Raw genomic sequence first — 20,116 nt, 5'->3', positions numbered from 1 at the left:
CACCCATCCTCAGTGAGATGACTGGTTCCTAACTTGTCAGAAAAAGAAAAGGGCAAAAAAGGGCACCATCAGAATATTTCTGTTCTGAAAGATAAGTTCACAGTAGAGAGTATTATATTGGGGTCAGATCAATGTAGACCCCTATGGAGTATGGGCTGGTTGAACTCAAATGTTGAATGCATATCTGAAAATGAGAGAGGCATTTCCACACACTTCATGGGGTCACAAAGAATCAGACACAATTCAGCAACTGAGCACCCAGACACCCACGGTGCTCCTGCTGTTGTGATTTTCCTCTACCAGAACTCACATTCCAGCCTGTCCCTGATTCACTGTGACAAGTCATTTCTCAGTTTTACGTTCCCCTCCAAAAATGGGGATAAAGACAACAACTGTTCTGTATTTCTCACCATTTAAGAAATGTATAAACCATTAAATGCCCTGTTTAAAATTATTATATTTGAGATTATTGTGAGTTGTATGTTCCAGCATATTTCCAATATATTTTGCTAGCAAAAAAGCTACCTGGTTTCCTTCCTAGTTGCCAGTCTGTGAATGTGCCCATGAATCAAACACATGCTGCTTGCTTTGCTCTTATGTTGTGCTCACAACTGTGCTTAAGTACACTACATTTAACTCAGTTTACAAGGTCCCTAGGTTCCATATTCTCAATAAAAGCAATGGGTTATATACTTCTCTTGTGTAGGAACGTTTATCATTTTTATATTCCCAATTTTAGTTTTTATCTAATTATTCTAAATCTGAAAAATGAAGTGGAGCTTCTCTTTAACTTTTATGATGCATATGTTGGGAATGAGACTCCTCCTTTAAAAGACACTCATTTTGCTCCTTAATTTTAATAGGACTTTTGACCATCTCTATATGTCACAATTCTATTTATCCTTTAAGACCTAATAAAAGATAATTTAATTCTGAAGTTTTATTAGTTGACTTTAGATAAGGGCTTAGAATCTGTTACTGGGTCACAGCTTGTACTGCTTGCTTCACAACAGGCCAATACATTGAAGAATGAGATGTTGAGGTAAGGAATAGTGACTTTATTTGGAAAGCCAGCAGATGGAAAAGATGGAGAACCAACATCACACACACACACAATCTTACGCAAGATAGAATTCAAGTTTCTTTTATACTAAAGGTCTTCCCTCATAGCTCAGTGGTAAAGAATCCACCTGAAATTCAGGAGACCCTAATTCGATTCCTGGGTCAGGAAGATCCGCTGGAGAGGGGATAGGCTACCCACTCCAGTATTCTTGGGCTTCCTTTGTGCCTCAGCTGATAAAGAATCTGCCTGTGATGCTGGAGACCTGGGTTAGATCCCTGGGTGGGTAAGATACCCTGGAGAAGGGAAAGGCCATTCACTCCAGTATTCTGGCTTGGAGAATTCCATGGACTCTTTAGTCCATGGGGTCGCAAAGAGTCAGACACCACTGAGCAACTTTTACTTTCACTTTATACTAAAAAGGAAGGGGCATGCCTGGTTGTTGAAAACCTCTTGGTGCCTGAATCCTAGATTCTTGCAGCTGTCTAGGTAGGTCCATCCACTGACAATGTTCCTATAAACCTTCAACAAGACGAATACTATTCTTTGTTCTGTCACATTTACAATCTATATGGGTAAAAAGTGTTGTAACTTTAGAAGTCAAACCTGGGAGGCAGAACCTTGAGAATGGGATCACATGTATATTTCAGACTAAAGGCAGCATTCTTTTACAAAGGTTCAGAGCCAGCATGGCAGAGCACATGAGAGTGCATAAGTTAGAGCTAAAGAAATAGCTCAAGCATAGAGTCAGGTTTGTTCTTCTCTGTTACCATTCTGCAGTCAGGAGATGTGAGTTGCATTCATATTTGGGTCTCCTACTAGCAGTGCAAATTTGGACAAAATGTTTAGATTCTCAATATTAACATTTCTCTTTAGGTAAATTAGGGTGACAGTAATACCTCTCTTGAGTTTCCCTGGTGGCTTAGACCATAAAGCATCTGCCTGCAATGCAGGAGACCTGGGTTCAATCGTTGGGTTGGAAAGATCCCCTGGAAAGGAAATGGCAACCCAATCCAGTACTCTTGCCTGGAAAATCCCTTGGACAGAGGAGCCTGGTAGGCTGCCTCTCTTATGACACTACAAGGAATGATAAATTTTAAAGTTCTGTGCACAGGACATGCTATCTAATAAATGCCAAGATTTTAAGAAGAGGTGGCAAGAATACACAGAAGAACTGTATAAAAAAGATCTTCACAACCAAGATAATCACGATGATGTGATCACTCACCTAAAGCCAGACAACCCGGAATGTGAAGTCAAGTGGGCCTTAGAAAACATCACAATGAACAAAGCTAGTGGAGGTGATGGAATTCCAGTTGAGCTATTTCAAATCCTGAAAGATGATGCTGTGAAAGTGCTGTACTCAATATGCCAGCAAATTTGGAAAACTCAGCTGTGGCCACAGGACTGGAAAAGGTCAGTTTTCATTCCAATCCCAAAGAAAGGCAATGCCAAAGAATGCTCAAACTACCACACATTGCACTCATCTCACACGCTAGTAAAGTAATGCTCAAAATTCTCCAAGCCAGGCTTCAGCAATATATGAGCCGTGAACTTCCAAATATTCAAGCTGGTTCTAGAAAAGGCAAAGGAACCAGAGATCAAATTGCCAACATCCGCTGGATCATCGAAAAAGCAAGAGACTTCAGAAAAACATCTATTTCTGCTTTATTGACTATGGCAAAGCCTTTGACTACGGATCACAATAAACTGGAAAATTCTGAAAGAGATGGGAATACCAGACCACCTGTTCTGCCTCTTGAGAAATCTATATGCAGGTCAGGAAGCAACAGTTAGAACTGGACATGGAACGAAGACTGGTTCCAAATAGGAAAAGGAGTACGTCATGGGTATATATCATTACCCTGCTTATTTAATTTATATGCAGAGTACATCATGAGGAACGCTGGGCTGGAAGAAGCACAAGTTGGAATCAAGATCGTCAGGAGAAATGTCAGTAACCTCAGATATGCAGATGACACCACCCTTATGGCAGAAAGTGAAGAGGAACTAAAAAGCCTCTTGATGAAAGAGAAAAAGTTGTCTTAAAGCTCAACATTCAGAAAACTAAGATTATGGCATCTGGTCCCATCACTTTATTGGAAATAGATGGGGAAACAGAGGTAACAGTGTCAGACTTTTACTTATTTATTTTTCTGGACTCCAAAATTACTGCAGATGGTAATTGCAGCCATGAAATTAAAAGACGCTTAATTCCTTGGAAGGAAAGTTATGACAAACCTAGATAGCATATTGAAAAGCAGAGACATTACTTTGCCAACAAAGGTCTGTCTAGTCAAGGCTATGGTTTTTCCAGAAGTCATGTGTGGATGTGAGATCTGGACTGTGAAGAAAGCTGAGGGACTAAGAATTGATGCTTTTGAACTGTGGTGTTGGAAAAGACTCTTTAGAATCCCTTGGACTGCAAGGAGATCCAACCAGTCCATCCTAAAGGAGATCAGTCCTGGGTGTTCTTTGGAAGGAATGATGCTAAAGCTGAAACTTCAGTACTTTGGCCACCTCTGCGAAGAGTTGACTCATTGGAAAAGACTCTGATGCTGGCAGGGATTGGGGGCAGGAGGAGAAGGGGACGACAGAGGATGAGATGGCTGGATGGCATCACTGACTCGATGGACGTGAGTTTGAGTGAACTCCGGGAGTTGGTGATGGACAGGGTGACCTGGTGTGCTGCGATTCATAGGATCGCAAAGAGTCGGACACAAGTAAGCAACTGAACTGAACTGAAGCAAGTGTAAAGTATTTACTTCCCATGTATCCTTTACTTGGTTCCTCTAAATAATTACATTTTGCATAAACACACAAAAAAATATCAAAATTAGAAAAGTATCATTGGTACAATTAGACTTACTCAAAATCTATTTGTCCCACCAATTTCCATTTTCAGGGCCTGAGCCATATCAACTGAACTGAACTGAACTGAATATAATAATTTCAATTTACTTTCCTCTGTAATTCACCACTGTTCAGTTATAGCATATAAGTGTTTGTATGTCCATACATATAAAATATAACTGTCTTCTGTCCTTCTATAAATGAAAAGATGGAAGGACCAACACAGTAATAAAACCCAAGCAAAATATAGTTTAGCTTGCACTTACCATATGATAAACTCTGATGATATCAATAAATGCTATTGTTTCAAGATTTGTATTATTGTGTGCTTTGTCACTCAGTTGTGTTAGACTCTTTGCGACCCCATGGACTGTACCCACTGGGCTCCTTTTTCCATGGGACTTTTCAGGCAAGAAATAGTGAAGTGTTTTGCCATTTCCTTCTCCAGAGAATCTTTCTCACCCAGAGATCAAACCTATGTCTCCCCTGTGTCTTCTGAATTGCTGGCAGAGTCTTTACCTGCTGAATCGTCTGGAAAGTTCAAGGTTTACGGCAGTCTCGTGTGAACTTCAGCTGTGCTAACCATACCTTATAGATATAAAAATTATATATAAAGATAGAGATAGAAATCTTTTAGGTAAAAATTTTCCCCCAAATTTGTGCACATCAGATATTGCTGTACCAGTGATAACAACTCCATTTGGAAACAGTGATCTCTTGGAGTGGGTCTAACACCAAGAGAGACAGCATTTATGACTTTGATCTATGATGCATGAGTTAGTCCTTTGAGAGTCACATTGTAAGACAGAGAGGATCAATGATATTTTCCTCAGTAATTGAATTAAAGGGAAGGAGAGGAAGGAGAGAATGAAGAAATAAAAGTCAGGCAAGAATAACATTCTGCTTTCAGCCAAGCTTGAACATGGAGAGCTAATGAGATAGAGAGTAATAAGAAGACTGGTGATGGCAACAGAAGGTACAGGGGAGAAATTGCATTTACCAATATGTGAATTGCAGTGGAAGGCTGGGGATGGGTGGGAGGAAATTACAGACTACAACATTTTCATGCGGAAAACTATAAGAAGACCATTGCAAATTTTGAAACAAGAAAATAAATATTTGGAACAAATGCAGTGAAAAGATAGTCAATGGAATTGTTAAGGAACGAGGGAATGTGGCTATGTATACAGACGGGGGTGTTGCTGAGCCTCTGTGATCAACTTCACATGGTACATCACAGATTTTGAAAATATGGACCAGGAGATGCTACTGCTGAAGTGAACTCTGTAGCTAAATTGAAATATAATAAAGGTATGGAGAAGTTAGGCAGAGATGCAACTGTGACAGAGTGGTGTACATGCAGAGATTTGCAGAAGGTGTTGTAATGTGCTTTTAATGTGGTTTTAAAGCTGTGGGAATCTTGGCATGCTGCCCAAACCACCAAGGCTCTGTGCAAGTAGGTTGGAAGGAAGGGTTGAGAAAAATGAACAGCATGGAGCATGCCATAAGAGGCTGAAGAGAAAATCAAGTTTATTAATTAGGGGAATTAATAGGATAGCTGTAACTTTTTCCTTATGTGGTCAAAACAGGCTGAGAACAGAACTGAAAAATGTATACAAATTAGTAGCTGAGCTTAAAATACAATCATCTTGTTACTAAACTTAAATTAGATGGAAAATGGCAAAGGTCAAGAGGCATGAATATCATACTATACTATCAGTAACTGTCATATTTACAAGGTATTATTTAATGATTTTTGTTTGTTAGGGACTTTAGTTCAAATCAACCTAGTGAAAGACTGCCAAATTGCTTGGTAACAGAAGTAAATTAAATGCTATTTAAAATGGCAGCTCTTGAATAGATTTTACCAAAGATGCTATTTACTATCCTATAAATTTCTCCTTTTCAAATTTGCCAACCTTTTCTATCTTAAACCTTTGAAACAGCATAGACATAGCTCTCTCAACATTTGCTCTCTATTTTTATTTACTTTTTTAGTTTTTGTTAAGAGTCCTCTGAGACTATTTTTGTAATGTGCATTTCTGATAATCACTTCAAGATCTCTATTTTTATCCCTCTACTTTCATTTCAAGAGGTCATTATTTCCTCTAATTTCATATTCCATGTATGAACATCTATTCCCTTTTTCTTATTTTTAGATTATTCTCAAATAATATTGCTCTCAATTAATTCAGGTTGTTTCTTCAGTTTCTTGTTGAGGATAACAAGCAGTAAGATATATGGATTCAGATAAATAACTTCATTTGATTTGAAGTTAAATTAATATTAATTAAATATGTCACTTTACAGTGAACAAGGCACTTTCTCATTGCTATCTCATATAATGCTTATCATGAATTTGTAAAATAGATGTAATTCTAGTTGTAGATTTGAAATGAATACGTGGTTTGTCTACTATTTGTTAGTTAACTAATAATGGAGCGCAGACTTGAGCATTTTCACTGTCAGCTCAGCCACTTCCAAATTCAACATACAGAATTGCTTTTAAGTTAATATGACATATCAGACAGTATGCTAGCAACTAAAATATAAATTGTTTTTTTCCCCACAAGACAAAAAGCCTATAATCTAGTGGGAAATGATAGCTGAGGTTTTAATCTAGTGGAAAAAGTTACTGTTTGAGTGTATAAGTCGAGAATTTTGCTAGAGATAAGTGTGGAAGCAATGGGAAAACACAATGGCAATTAATATAGTCAAGAGAAAAATACAGGGAGATTTCCTGAAGAGAAGCTCATTCAGTCTGACACTTACAGGATGTGAATAAAAGACAAAACATTTAGAGTCACAAGCACTTGCTGCACTTTAGAAGAGAGAGAGGGCATATGTATTGAGGAAATTTCATGTATTACATATAGTGTGGATTGAAAGCAGAGTAAAAGAGAGAAGTAGTAAGAAATAAACCTGGGAACAGACCAAGTGTTTCAAGCTTTGGGGCACTGATTTTTCAGTTAGCATTTTTGTCTTTGCCATTCCCCTACAATTGTGCTACATCTTCTTGTAACTTATTTGCTCACTTAAAATTTTCCATAGCATATAAGGGAGACTTTTGTGCATACTGGATACTTGGGAAGTATTATTGACTGACAACTTATGTTTCACTCATAGTCCTTGGGCTCTATTCCTCCCTATATTTAATGTGCAGCCCATCTGTATGTAAAAAATGAATATCATGAGTAATTTAATAGCTGCCAATACTGAATATTAATAATAGGTCAGATTCACATTTTTTTCTTTCTATCCTGTTCCCTTCATTCCAGCATAGATCTGCTTGTTAAATATATTAAAAAATAATGAGGAAAAAATTACTTCAAAGGTAGAATCCTGGCAACTTACCATCATCAGCTGGTGAAAATTCAGAAAGTGGGTCTATGAATGAATAAGTAGCATAAAATACATAAAATTCACAATGAATGTCTCTGCTATAAATGGTTTTATCATTCTAGACAAGGAAGTATTTTCATGAAAAATGCTTATAATTAGTCAATTTGTATGGAATTTAAGGCCAAAATAGCATACTCTTTGGTCTTTCTAAGTGTATAAAACTTTCCTAAGAATGTAAGAATGTTAAGAGAAAAATATTCTAGTCAAATCACTATGGAGCATGCTGAGATCACTCTCTTGACAACTTCTCATCTTAGTTTTCCCAAATACAAATATTGAGTTGGCAATATGACTTTTTGAATCTCATATATAATTTACTAATGTTGAACCTCTTGGCAGAGAGCCATTTCACATAAGCAGAGTATGGATTGAAAACAGTTTAGGAACATTTCAATTCTATTTTCATTTAACAAGTTTGCTTATGCCAAAAGAAATTTTGTTTCTATCCTACCAAAAATAATATTCATTTGCTTTTGCTTACCTTATAAAATTCAAATCCTTAACTTTATATTAAAGTCTCATTATGTTTTATCAACAGAATTATTGAATATTATTATATTCATACCATGCTATGCTGTGGTTGGTCATTTAAAATGAAAATAAGTTGGCATACTTCCCATATGCCAAACACTACTCATAAGCCATAACTTCTAAGGAGAACTCTAGTTATGCTTTTTCTCTCAAACTCCACTCACAAAAATGAAATTCTTATATGCACACATTTGCCTACCATTGTGAGGGTGAATATCTAATTGGAAAGCAGTAAGTGAAGAATTCATGCTTTTGAACTGTGGTGTTGGAGAAGACTCTTGAGAGCTCCTTGGACTGCAAGGAGATCCAACCAGTCCATCCTAAAGGAGATCAGTCCTGGGTGTTCTTTGGAAGGAATGATGCTAAAGCTGAAACTCCAGTACTTTGGCTACCTCATGTGAAGAGTTGACTCATTGGAAAAGACTCTGATGCTGGGAGGGATTGGGGGCAGGAGGAGAAGGGGACGACAGAGGATGAAATGTCTGGATGGCATCACTGACTCGATGGACGTGAGTCTGAGTGAACTCTGGGAGTTGGTGATGGACAGGGAGGCCTGGTGTGCTGCGATTCATGGGGTCACAAAGAGTCAGACACGACTGAGTGACTGAACTGAACTGAAGTTAAGTGAATTATAAATAAAATTAAAGTAGGGCGTATGACCATTATTAATTTTTTTTTCCAGTTTTCTTCCACGTCACATGAGAGATGTCTAACCATTTGAAGGGCAAATAAGACCAGGAAAGGGAATGCTGAATGGGCCTTAGTTAAGAACATTGATTGTAGGGTTGGCTATATCTGGTTTTAAATCCCTTAATAGTTATTTACCATAAGCAAGTCTCTCTAAGTCTCTAACCTCACTTAAGCCTCAGTTTTCACATGTGTTAGAATAGTCATCACATGTCCTTCAAACTTACTGTGTGACATGGGCTGTGATATGGACTTGACAGTAATATCATCAGTGCTTGCTACATCCCACTCATGTGGGTACTGACATTGTTTTCATTTAGCATGCCCCACAAGCTGGTAGGATAAGCCAGTTATATCTGTTCATACACAGTATGAACAAAGCCTTTTGTTTCCTGAAGAAAGGGAAAACTTGTCAGGATGAAATTTAATTTTGAGGGGTTTTAATGTAGTTTACAAAAGGACAGAGATATAAATCTACTAGGAGTTTAGAGGATTTTCATAGATTTATAATTTATTCATTTAAGAAATGTTCATGTAAAACCATAATATTTTTTAAAATTGTGGAAAACTGATATTTACTTATTAACTATGCTTTCTACCACTTACTGTATAGATGATAAAAGACTACAGTACAGGATCTCACTAAGTACTTTAATCCACTTTTATGAGCAAACCCTGTGGGTAGTTAGAAATGTGAATATTTTTGGCACAGATATTTGGGAAGGGCAAGTGTATATTCATGAATGGTAAGCAAGAATAGGATAGGAAAAAGGAAAGAAGAGTGAAAAGGTTTAAAAAGATAAGTGAAGGAGACTAAGATAAAGAAAGTTTAATATCAAAGAAATAATAAATCTTGAATAACTAGAGGAATGAGAGAGGGCATAAGAAGGCAAAGACTAATCTGTCAAAAGCAGATGAAACTTTTGGACTCAGAGGGAGAGGGAGAGGGTGAGATGATTTGGGAGAATGGCATTGAAACATGTATAATATCATGTAAGAATCGAATTGTCAGTCTATATCTGATACAGGATACAGCACGTTTGGGGCTGGTACGCGGGGATGACCCAGAGAGATGTTGTGGTGAGGGGGTAGGAGGGGGGTTCATGTTTGGGAACGCATGTACACCAGTGGTGGATTCATGTCAATGTATGGCAAAACCAATACAGAATTGTAAAGTAAAATAAAAAATAAATTAATTAATTAATTAAAAAATAAAATAAAATAAAAAGAAAAGAAAAAAAAAAGCAGATGAAAATTCCTTAAATGAAAGTGCCACAAAGTTTTTGAATAAAGGTCACTCAATATTTAGTTTAGAATCATTTTAAAAATCTCTTTTGAATCTAGAATTTTTAAGGAATTTAACTTTGATGATAATACAATGTGTATTTAGATTATAGAATCAATAGATTTGTGAATTTTATCTATGGAAATGATGGTACACATTGCCTCCAATTCCTCTTAAGCCAATTCTTATTTGCAAATACACTTATGGATAAATATGTTAATGTCCTTTTCTAAAATATTTTTAATTCAAATAATTTTAGTAGTCATATAAAGCAGCCTATGGAAGCAACAGTTAGAACTGGACATAGAACAACAGACTGGTTCCAAATAGGAAAAGGAGTACATCAAGGCTGTATATTGTCACCTGCTTATTTAACTTATATGCAGAGTACATCATGAGAAACACGGCTGGAAGAAGCACAAGCTGGAATCAAGATTGCTGGGAGAAATATCAATAACCTCAGATATGCAGATGACACCACCGTTATGGCAGAAAGTGAAGAGGAACTAAAAAGCCTCGCGATGAAAGTGAAAGAGGAGAGTGAAAAAGTTGGCTTAAAGCTCAACATTCAGAAAACTAAGATCATGGCATCCGGTCCCATCACTTCATGGGAAATAGATGGGGAAACAGTGGAAACAGTGTCAGACTTTATATATATATATATATTTTTGGGGGGGGGACCTCTAAAATCACTGCAGGTGGTGATTGCAGCTATGAAATTAAAAGACGCTTACTCCTTGGAAGAAAAGTTATGACCAACCTATTTTTGACCTATTTTGACCAGCATATTCAAAAGCAGAGACCTTACTTTTCCAACTAAGGTCCGTCTAGTCAAGGCTATGGTTTTTCTATTGGTTACGTGTGGATGTGAGAGTTGGACTGTGAAGAAAGCTGAAGGACTAAGAATTGATGCTTTAGAACTGTGGTGTTGGAAAAGACTCTTGAGAGTCCCTTGGACTGCAAGGAGATCCAACCAGTCCATTCTAAAAGATATCAGTCCTGGGTGTTCTTTGGAAGGAATGATGCTAAAGTTGAAACTCCAGTACTTTGGCCACCTCATGCGAAGAGTTGACTCATTGTAAAAGACTCTGATTCTGGGAGGGTTGGGGGCAGGAGGAGAAGGGGACGACAGAGGGTGAGATGGCTGGATGGCATCACTGACTTGATGGACGTGAGTTTGAATGAACTCTGAAAGTTGGTGATGGACAGGGAGACCTGGCATGCTGCGATTCATGGGGTCACAAAGAGTCAGACATGATTGAGTGACTGAACTGAACTGAACTTATGGGTATAGTGAATCTATAATAACTATAAAAATTCAAATACCTATCCTTCTGGTTCTTTTCCCCATCTGCTCATGCAGAATATCAAGTATTTATGAAGACTTCAGAATTTGTCTGACACAGTATTCCATTATGTCTTGAAGGATTCAACTGCTGCATCACTATTTTCCTCTGGGACCCACTAGAAATTGTCATGTCTTCCTGTTTCAGTTTAGGCTATAGACTTTTCAATGCCAAACATCAACTGTGTTCCATTAAGAGGTAGATGAAAATATCTCTCACAATTTCTGTTAAGTCTCTTAGAAGACTAATCAGAAGTACCATTTGCATCACAATGACTATTTCCATACTATAAATATGTTATGTTGATTTTTTGTTTCACTCTGTTTCAGTTTATCTAATCCCATCTCCCTGCCTTTTTAAAGATAGTCTCTGAAACACTAAACGTGAATGCAGTAGTTATTGGAATAGGACACAGATGCTACTGAGAGTCATCAAACTATTTTAAATTTTACCCCTGAAGACAGATCTTTATTCCCTGATCAAGCTTATTGAGATTTGTTCCTTCTTCTTTGAGGTTAAATTTATTCTCAGGAAGTCCATTCATATTGCATAAAATAAAGTTTTGCAGAGTTTTCCAGGCTAGCACAGCAGAGATTTAAGCTGAGATCTCTGCTAGAGACTAAAGGGAAGTAGTATTAATAATAACAACAATACAATAGTTGTTATTGTTATTTTACCAAGTGCTTTGTCTGTGTCAGATAGTGCTTCAAAGAAATCTATGTGAACGAAATTTTAGAAGTAAAAAAAAAATCATATTTTTATGTTCTTTTGCAGAACATTTTATTATATTCAAGCTCTTTAAATTTGACTAAGTTATCCCCCCTATATGGGCTTCCCCAGAGGCTCAGTGGTAAATAAAATGCCTGCAATACAGGAGGCACAGGAGATGTATGTTTGATCTCTGGGTCAGGAAGATAGCAACCCACTCCAATATTCTTGCCTGGAGAATCCCAGGGAGAGAGGAGCCTAAAGGGCTATAGTCTATAGGGTTGCAAAGAGTCAGACACGACATTAGCAACTAAGTACACACACACACATGCTTCTATATAAATGTCACGCAGATAACATCTGTTTAGGAAATTTCCCTGACTACTCTCTACTTTACACACCCTACTTCTGTGAGACTGGCCTTACTCCCTCCTAGATTTTGGATGCTTAACTTGGCTTTCAGAGAAGGCAATGGCAACCCACTCCAGTACTCTTGCCTGGGAAATCCCATGGATGGCGGAGCCTGGTAAGCTACAGTCCATAGGTCGCGAAGAGTTGGACACGAATGAGCGAATTTGTTTTCACTTTTCACTTTCATGCATTGGAGAAGGAAATGGCAAACCACTCCAGTACTCTTGCCTGGAGAATCCCGGGGACAGAGGAGCCTGGTGGGGTGCCATCTATGGGGTCTCACAGAGTCGGACTCTACTGATGGACTGTACTACTGATGCGACTTAGCAGCAGCAGCAGCAACTTGGCTTTATTTTCTTGGGCTCCAAAATCACTGCAAACGGTGACTGCAGCCATGAAATTGAATTGCCAGTCCAGGTTCGATGCATGATACTGGATGCTTGGGGCTGGTATGGGGAGGGAAGGGGGAGGGGGTTCAGGATGGGGAACATGTGTGTACCTGTGGTGGATTCATGTTGATGTATGGCAAAACCAATACAATATTGTAATTAACCTCCAATTAAAATAAATAAATTTATATTTAAATAATAAAAAAGACACTTGCTCCTTGGAAGAAAAGTTATGATAAACCTAGACAGCATATTAGAAAGCAGAGACATCAGAGACCAACAAAGGTCCATATAGTCAAAGCTATTGGTTTTTCTAGTAGTCATGTATGGATGTGAGAGTTGGACCATAAAGAAGGCTGAACAACAAAAAATTGATGCTTTAAAACTGTGATGCTAGAGAAGACTCTTGAGAGTCACTTGGACAGCAAGGAGATCAAACCAGTCAATCCTAAAGGGAACCAGTCCTGAATATTCATCAGAAGGACTGATACTGAAGCTGAAGCTCCAATACCTGGCCACCTGATAGGGAAGAGCTGACTCATTGGAAAAGGCCCTGATCCTTGGAAAGATTGAAGGGAGGAGGAGAAAGGGATGACAGAGGATGAGATGGTTGGATGCCATCATCGACTCAATGGACATGTGTTTGCACAAACTCCAAGAAACAGCGAAGGACAGGGAAGCCTAATCTGTTGTAGTCCATGGAGTCTCAAAGAGTCAGACATGACTGAGAGAGTGAACAACAACTTGGATGTGAAAATCAGCTTTCGCAACCATTTCAGTCCTCTATGTTTGATTTAATGAATTTTTCCTTCCCACCTAGACTTGACTATTACTTAGTCTTCTGATTTTATGTCTTCTATATTATTATGGAAGATAAAACAAATAATAATAGTCTTTCCTTTTCAACACCATTCTTTCAACTTCACTCCCAGGAGTATGGAAAAAAGGATGCTAAGTGATTTGCATAATAATTAAACTACCTCACTTAGCAGACAATAAAATTGAACTCTAGAATGTTTATATTATTTCTCCAGTGACTAAATGGCAAACTCCATGAAAGTAAAACCATTGTTAGTAAATTTTGCATGATTCAACTGGGTGTATCAGAGGTAAGATAGTAACTTGTATTTGTTAAATTCAAAGAGACACAAATTATTCATGGCAAAAGAAGGACTCTGCTAAAAAGTATATAATATAAAATTATTATATTTGTATATAAAATGCATATAGATACATGTATACATATATGACAAATGAAGAGTAGATTTTCCTTCTCTGATATCCTTAGCAACAAGGAAAAGTAAATATGACTTAAGTTCACTGAATTTTACCTTCCCAATGAAAAATTAACTTTTGAATAAATGTCACAAAATGCAAGATTAGTTAGAAATTTTGGAAGAGACTAGATTGGAATCTAGAAATAGCAGCAAAGTGGATATTGTCCTAGTGTGTTGGAATCCAATGGCAGGTCTCAAGGGCTCTGGTTCCAGAAGTGGTCATAGGCCATAAAACAGTAGTGGTGAGAGGAAGAGATAAGTTGCTGTAAACAAGCATTTCTCTTATTTGGATTTGGCTCTGCTTTTGTTCTTGCCTGATTAGCAAGTATGGATTATCTAGATCTCGGTATCTATTTTATCCTTCCAATTAATTAATTTTCTGCTTATTTATATAAATTGTTTAACATTATTTTCAACTAAAAAATGACTTGCTATCAAAAGTGAGGTATAAGAAATACGGATAAAGAATGTGTAGGATTTGTTAATTAGCCTAATTTGAACATGAATGAATTAAAATTTGCTTGCATTTACTAAGGCAAATGTGCTCTGGCAAAAAGGTAAAACCAAAATATTAAGTAGCATGTTCTTAGGGTCTTTCCATTGATTCAATCAGGCCTACCCAAACTATTTAGGATATTTCCCCCTATTTAAAGTCAATTGATCATGGACTTCAATCACATATACAAAATGACCTTTCATAGCTACACCTAGATTAGCATTTTGTCAAATAACTGGACATTGCAGCTTAACTAAATTGGCAAATAATAATTATGTACATAACCCTCAATTTGAATCTTGGCAAGAAGTATTGGTACTTTATATTTTCCTTATGTGGAGATTATCATTGCCAACAGTAGTTGAAAAGTTTTTGATTGATGAAAAATTGAGAATATTATTTTATGCTTTATCTTGCCCGTTTGGTGTATGGAACCATCTGTTGTTTGTAATAATTGAACTAGAGCATGTGATTACATTTTAAAGTAAAGGAGAAGATCTGGATTAGATAGAAAGTCCACCAAGGTTTGTAAAGCAAACTCTGAACAATTTTTCAGATACAAGAACCAGATAATTATATGGCACTGGTTCATATAACTTCTTATAATTTAGTGTGTGAAAAAAAAAATGCCAGCTTTAGAAATTCACTGGAGTTCTTTAAGCTTATATAGTGGTTGCTTCAAGGTTTCTGGGTTTGACTTCACTCTTGTTCACAGTATAAAGTGAACCAAGTACTTACATGAAAAATGCATGGCTTTCTGCATTACAGGTTTTATGTTGTGTGACTTAGCCAAGTAGTGATATTCTATTAACTTTTAAAGATTTCTTAGCACTACTTTCTTTGTAAATGAAGTAATAATCATTTACTTCGAAAGTGACTTCTCCCGTTCTTTCTCTACCTAGCTGTTAAAAATGTGGCACTACAATGCTAAGGTGTTCAATTTGCACCATGCTAGTGAAGCTTAGAAGTTTCATTAAAAAGTTGATGTTCTAAATGCTTCCAGCCATAGTTCCAGGAATGAAGAAATAATTCCTGGGCTATATTCTGTTAAATATATTACCACTATGTTCCTTGTTAACATTAATATCTAAACATGCTATCTGCAGAAATTTGACAATCAGAGGGAAGGGTGAAAGAAACTTTGAAAATATTTTTGGAAGTCATTGACAATTCTCTGGATCCAGAGTCATTATCCATCTCAAACCTGCAATTGTCTCTGATGACAAACTGCCATCTACCACTTCTCCTGACATCCCCTAAACTGTAAAAATGATCATGCCAGTACTCTTCCCTAAAGTACTATAATATCTTTTCAGGAGTCTTAGAATAAAGGCCAATATCATTAACATAAATTTTAAGAATGATTGGACTTGCTTCTCCATCTGTAATTTTCTCTTGACAATTGCCACCTATATTTAAGCAAAGTAGATCTCTGAGTGCTACGGTTTCTCTATAGTACAGACTTCCCTGTTGGTTAAGTTGGTAGAGTCCACCTGTAAAGCAGGAGACCCAGGTTCAATCCCCGGGTGGGGAAAATCCCCTGGAAAAGGAAATGGCAACCCACTCCAATATTCTTGCTAAGAAAATCCCAAGGACAGGGGAACCTTGCGGGCTACAGTCCATGGGGTCACAAAGAGTCAGACATGACTGAGCGACTGATACTCTTTACAGTAGAAATTCACATGCAAGACAATATAAATACCTCAAGGGCAACTATTCAATTTACAAACAAGTTTCACAAGTATGCCACATTCTACGTATTCTGTCAAGGATAACATTTTAAATTTCATCTTATTTGTAGAACCAAAGTGCAAAGACTAAATTAATCTTAGTCATCATTTTATAATATACATCTTTATTAGCTCAAACTACCACACAATTGCACTCATCTCACATGCTAGTAAAGTAATTCACATGCCAGTGAATTTCTAGTAAAATTCTCCAAGCCAGGCTTCAGCAATACGTGAACCGTGAACTTCCTGATGTTCAAGCTGGTTTTAGAGAAGGCAGAAGAACCAGAGATCAAATTGCCAACATCTGCTGGATTATGGAAAAAGCAAGAGAGTTCCAGAAAAACATCTATTTCTGCTTTATTGACTATGCCAAAGCCTTTGACTGTGTAGATCACAATAAACTGTGGACAATTCTGAGAGAGATGGGAATACCAGACCACTTGACCTGCCTCTTGAGCAATCTGTATGCAGGTCAGGAAGCAACAGTTAGAACTGGACATGGAACAACAGACTGGTTCCAAATAGGAAAAGGAGTACATCAAGGCTGTCTATTGTCACCTTGCTTATTTAACTTCTATGCTGAGTACATCATGAGAAATGCTGGACTGGAAGAAACACAAGCTGGAATGACGATTGCCAGGAGAAATATCAATAACCTCAGATATACAGATGACACCACCCTTATGGCAGAAAGTGAAGAGGAACTAAAAAGCCTCTTGATGAAAGTGAAAGGGGAGAGTGAAAAAGTTGGCTTAAAGCTCAACATTCAGAAAACTAAGATCATGGCATCCGGTCCTATCACTTCATGGGAAATAAATGGAGAAAAAGTGGAAACAGTGTCAGACTGTATTTTGGGGGGCTCCAAAATCACTGCAGATGGTGACTGCAGCCATGAAATTAAAAGACTCTTACTTCTTGGAAGAAAAGTTATGACCAACCTAGATAGCATATTCAAAAGCAGAGATATTACTTTGCTGACTAAGGTCCATCTAGTCAAGGCTATGGTTTTTCCTGTGGTCATGTATGGATGTGAGAGTTGGACTGTGAAGAAGGCTAAGCACCAAAGAATTGATGCTTTTGAAGTGTGGTGTTGGAGAAGACTCTTGAAAGTCCCTTGGACTGCGAGGAGATCCAACCAGTCCATTCTGAAGGAGATCAGTCCTGGGTGTTCTTTGGAAGGAATGATGCTGAAGCTGAAATTCCAGTCCTTTGGCCACCTCATGTGAAGAGTTGACTCATTGGAAAAGACTCTGATGCTGGGAGGGATTGGGGGCAGGAGGAGAAGGGGATGACAGAGGATGATATGGCTGGATGGCATCACTGACTCGATGGACGTGAGTCTGAGTGAACTCTGGGAGATAGTGATGGATAGAGAGGCCTGGTGTGCTGCGATTCATGGGGTCGCAAAGAGTCAGACACGACTGAGCTACTGAACTGAACTGAACTGAACTGAACGGAACGGAACTTATTAGTTCTTCAAGGCCTTTCTTTGCTTGCTTCTTTCCCTCTTCCATTTTTATACAAGCCTACTCCAATATGTTGATATTCATCTTGAATCTGTATGTATCCTTCAATTAATGTAAATCTGTTTTTTCTAAGTATGTGTCCAGGTAAGGGCTCTTTTCTCCAAGTATGTATTTTTAAGTTTCATAATTATATTGTGATTTAAAATAATTACCAGTATTACTTTGTTTGTAAAGAAGAATTGAATAAATCCAGTTCCTTGGATGGCAGGAAATCTTAACTGTTTCAATTGCTGAAATCTGGGTGTCTCAACATAGAGAAAATTAAGAGAGCTTCTCCAAGTGTTGATTTTCACTTTCTGCTATAATCTAGAATATATTTGTTGTTCAATATATTCATTTTAAAGTAAATAACCTTCAATGATAAAATGAAACATGTGAGTCTGAGCACTGATGTTTAATTATCAGAATGCTCCATCACATATGCCTTCTTTGAAACTATCTTTGTACTTTTCCATCTGCTTAGAATTTTGAATTCACTACTACTTCACTCCCACTTCCCTTTATTTGGTTAAGGCCTATGTATTCTTTTGATTTTAGCTCAAACATAGGCTTTGCAGGAAGTCTTTGATGATGATACTCAAAGTAAAATCTTTATAAAATTTATCTCTGCTATACTTTGTCTTTATTTTTACATGACAATTAAATATTTTTATATGTCTGCTTCTAAATTAGAAAGTAAGTTTCATTACAGTGGGGGTAAAATGTATGTCTTGCTGTATTTCTATCCTTAAGGGCTAGTGGTGTTCTCAGCCCTTTTCCACCCTTTTCCAGCAACTAATGTGGGACTAGATATACTTATTAATATGAAGGATCCTCAACTGGTTCCTGAACATATCAGTGGAATATGATGGTAGAAAGGATTCTTAGAATTGTTACCAGCCATATCTCATCTCTCACCTCAGCAAAATAGAAGTCAAAGGCAAAAATGCATTCCTGAAAGAATTGCAGGGAATACTTTCATCATCACTGTCAAAGTTGTGTTAGTGGTTGTCTCTTTATACATTTCCACATAATTCATTTCTGAGGTTAGTGACAAAGACAAATCTTATAAAACGATTAGATAATTATAAATTTGCTCAAAGGGTACTAGCTAATAATAGCTACTATTCCATTTTGTTAGCAACAAAATACTGGCATGCAGCCATTGAGCTAAAAAATTGTTTATATTCAAGGCAATCAGTAAAGACATTAGAAACAGTTTGCCCTTACCTTTAGGAAAAAAGCTATAGCATTACTATCTTAGTTCACGATTATGTATGCTCTCATGTTGTCTGCCATGAATATATTCTGCAGGAAAGTTGGTCATTTTTGTATCATTCAGAATATCACTTTGTCCAATACATTGATGCTTCTGTGCTAATTGGACCTCATGAGCATGAAATGGAAAATACCCCAGATACTTTAAACATACCAGTATCAAAATTTATAAGTTCAGGGATTTGCCATATCTGGAAACTCTAGGGATCCAGCTTTATGGGTATGTCAGGAGACTATTATGAAAGTAAAAAGCAACTTTCTGTTCTTTGAGCCATCTATTAAGTTGAAAGAATATTTGATGACATTCTTTAGATTTTAGAGTTTAAAAAGGGTATGATTCTTTAATCTTTTTACTAGATAATTGATAATGCTTGTGGTATTGGCAGTGCTCAGAGCAAGAAAGGGCTGTGCATCATATCCAGGCTATTTTGAAAGAAGCCTTGTCACTTGGATCATATGATCCAACAGACTAAATTTTACCTAAGCAACCTGTAATATAAAGAGATACTGTCTGAAGCCTTTAGCAAGTCACAATAAGAGAATCAAAGGGAAGACCCTCAAATGTTGTAGTAAAGCCATGATATTCTTTGCTGACAAAAATTTTTACCTTGAGGAAAATAACTCCTATTTTGACTTTGCTATTAGGCACTTGTAGACAGGGAATGTAGATAGGGCACTAAGGGACTGTGAAACTTAAGATGTCCATTATAAATTTGTCATCTGATCCATTCAATCAGAAAGTTGGACATGCGAGCAAGCATTTATTATTAAATGAAAGTTGTATATTGTTAATTCACAAAAGAAGTTCTTGAGGGCACAAGTATGTCACTTGAAAATGCGGCTCATATTCCAAGGGTACCTGCTTTAAACATTTATTATTTCTCTCTGGATCTAAAACTATGGCTTCAAGTGGCATTTCCTGTGTCTAACTAATGAAAGATTCAGTTAAATGACTCTAGGCTTACCATATAGATGGATCTAAACAGATTTTGCCAATAATAGAAATAATCAGTGCTACTGATAAGTATTGTGTAAGGAATCTTACTAAAAGGAAGAACTCCAGGCAGCAAATCCATTTCTCTACCTTGTCTGGAATAAGAGATGCTTTGATGTAGAGATTCTAACAGACTAGTTAGGGGAAATATTTTGTCAATA

This window comes from Oryx dammah, unplaced genomic scaffold (genome assembly GCF_014754425.2).
Source record: "Oryx dammah isolate SB20612 unplaced genomic scaffold, SCBI_Odam_1.1 HiC_scaffold_17, whole genome shotgun sequence".
NCBI lineage: Eukaryota > Metazoa > Chordata > Mammalia > Artiodactyla > Bovidae > Oryx > Oryx dammah.
This window is presented reverse-complemented; position numbering follows the sequence as displayed.